The sequence below is a fragment of the Amaranthus tricolor genome, chromosome 1, assembly GCF_026212465.1.
Source record: "Amaranthus tricolor cultivar Red isolate AtriRed21 chromosome 1, ASM2621246v1, whole genome shotgun sequence".
Classification (NCBI taxonomy): domain Eukaryota; kingdom Viridiplantae; phylum Streptophyta; class Magnoliopsida; order Caryophyllales; family Amaranthaceae; genus Amaranthus; species Amaranthus tricolor.
The window spans coordinates 16,062,306-16,065,624 of record NC_080047.1 but is presented as its reverse complement, the minus strand read 5'-3'; positions in this window follow the sequence as shown (position 1 = coordinate 16,065,624).

Below are 3,319 nucleotides of genomic sequence, written 5' to 3'. Positions count from 1 at the left end.
AAGTCAGTGTTGGAAAATAACTCACATGTGATCTCATATCGAAAAATCAGAGTGAGGTTGAATAACATATATACTTGATGTGCCATTTCTCTTAATATCAATTGGTTTTACGATGAAACCTCATCGGATTTAAGTGCAGTCAACTCTTCTTCTATGTGAGTATTGTACACCAAGCCTAAATTTATTAGGAACTTGCTAATAAAAAAATTTTGCATGGGCCGAGGAAGGAAATCTATAATTATCCCCGGATTATCATGGCATTTTCATAAAAATTCACAATAGTACTCCTCTCCTTTTTTTCTTTACTATATTTCTTTGGAAAAATTACCATGAATAATACAATTTTTTTTGTTAATTTCCCTACAATAATATCAACTATTGATTAACCATAAATAATACTAACTTAGGGGTATTTTCCTAGAATAATATAACTTTAGTTTATTAACTAATTTACCAATTTTTTTGTCTTATAATAAACTATAGTTTGATTTTTAACATGTTAGGAATTTTCTAGAAAAACACCCGTTTAAGTTGGTATTATTCATGATTAATCAAAAGTTGGTATTATCGTAGGAAAATAAGCAATAAATTGTATTATTCATGGTAATTTTTCATATTTCTTTTAATGACGTTTATCAATGCAAGAATGCTACGGGTTTTACAACTGCAAGTGCTAGCAAGCCGATTGAAGACCAAAGAGATCGGCAATGTACATTGTTTAGAGTGAAAGATCTAGGTGATCACTTTGTGACGTTTACTCATGTTTACAATGGATTCGAATTGGCGATATCCATTGAATATAAGTCTACTCGACTGGCTACATTGGATGATTATGCAGTTCATTTAAAGGTTGTAGGATTTGGAGAGCTAATAAGATTGCCCGAATGTGTAATCTTCAAGGGGAACAATGGGAAGTACCTGCGTTCTGGCCACAAAGAGGTAGTATAGTAAGAGTATGTTTATTTCTAACATCGACATTATTTCAATTTTAGACTTAGTATATGTGTAGTACTACCTCTCAACTTCTGGGGGTGAAATTAACCACTTTCCTCTTGTACTCCCTCTCAAGGGAGTACAGGTATGGATTGTTCGTCACCTTCCCCCACCCAGACCCTGTTTTCGAACGGAATATTGGGTTGATGATGATGATAACGACTTTATATGTGTAGCCTTTTTGAAAAAGAGTAAAGATGCACCAAGTGTATGTGGTCCCTACGTACGCAAATTAAAAATAATTACTCCTTTCGTTCCTTAAGGAAGTTGCCTACAAAGATTGTTCACTGGAATTAAGAAAATTAGAATCTTTTAGATGATAGGTATATTATTTTGAGGAGTTCTTAGTAAATAAAAGTGATTTGTAAAGTTAACAAACCATCCCTGGGGCCTTAACCATAAGCTTAAGTTTTTGGTTGAGTTGGTTCCTTGACATGGTACCAGGCGTCACTAGTTCGAATCTCAATCAACTCTCATTTAAAGTGGAATATTCAGCGCATATACGCATCCACACTTCTTGCCCAATGAGTTCTCGTGTGAGGGGGCGTGTTAGAGTCTATAACATATCCTAGGGCCTCAACCATAAGCTTAAGCTTTTGGTTGAGATGGTTCCTTGACACTTATGTGATAAGATTTGATAGGGTGGGAGCTTTGTGATTTTAATTTACCTTTTTTGGTTTTGTTTATTTTACTATTACTCTTTTTGTCTTTTGTGGTGATTTACAAATCACGATGATTGATTAGAATTTCTATATAATTTTATTGAAGAATAAATTTGATAGTGGAAAAGTGGGGACCATAACATTAGAAAAATATTAAAAGAAAGTTACTGAAAAAAATATATGGACCATAAATATTAAAAAATTATTTTTATAAAATTAGTAAGAAACATATAAGGTCCATAAGCAATGTTAAAATGTTAAAATGAAGTTAGTGGAAGACATGTAGGAACCATAAGCATAAATAAAATATTAAATTGCGGAAGGAAAAGGTTAATATTGTATAAAATTTGTGACATAAATAAAAAGATTATTTATAAGAATAACAAATGCAACAATCCAAAATGACATTATCGTCTATAAAGCTTCATCCCGTCAAGAGAATATTTTTATAGATATCCAAAGATTTTGATTGCTCGTAAATTTCTGACTATGCCTCGTAAGTGTATGTTTACTTTTTCCAATTTACAGTCTTATGTGGAATTCAATTTAAAGTCAAGTTTGTTTTCTTGTGTATACTCATCTTATATTGTACCTAATACAGGTAGCACGATACGCCCCAATTATTGTATTAAAAAACGAGTATAACAACTTTGAATCAGAGGGTCGTTGAGACCGATCAGCCCACTACGAGATCTCCCACTACAATGGATTTATCCGTATCAAGTTTGTGAAAAATGACTAGTTTTTGCGCCAAAGCAATTATAGATTTCATTTCGATTGGATATTTGGGGATTCTGATGATACCACCATCAACAACCGTGACACCTTGTTTAAGGTGATAAAACTCGATAAAAATGTCATTGCCTTACGTAATATGGGCAACAATAAGTATGCTGTCGGGAGAAAAACAATTATGATGCCTTAGTCGCCCTTGAAGATTACGTTGTGACCTAGGCTCGCTTAATTATGGAAGAACCTGTGGATGAAACGTATCTTTACGTCGAATATAGGCTTGGTGATGCCCGAATTAGCTGCAAAAAATTATATGATATCTATGAACCTATAACATCAGTAAACACATCATATAAGGATGATGTTAATATTAATGACTCCGCCTCATACGAAAAAACTAAGAATACTTCATGGCACACAACCACTACGTTAACAAATACGGCTTCAGCTAAGATTAACATCAAATTACCTGTATTGAAATCTTTGGGAGTACTCCAGGTTTCTAGTCAGAGAATCCAAGTTTTAATCACTTGAAAGAGGGCTCGAGTTTCATAGAAAAGGGAAAATTTAAATACAGAATTGTAGTGCCCCCAAGGAAGAAGGGAACAATAAAGAGATACGTAAACCAGGTTACCTATGAAATACCATATTCTTACATTCAGACTGATATTTACACTACTGGGGAGGAAGCCCGTATTACAGATAAAGATGGTGTATGGCAAGGAGAAGAACACTTTAGCGCCCACTACAAAAATGAAATGACACCAATTTGATTAAATCGTTGAAAGTAAACTGAGCAAGTATTGTTATAGTTAGACAACACTTAGCATCGTCTTCTCTATGGGTGGTCAAACTATGTTATGCTATTGTTTTGTAAATTAGCTTATTGAAACAACTTATCGTTATGAATAAGTTGTTTTTGAACAAGCTAA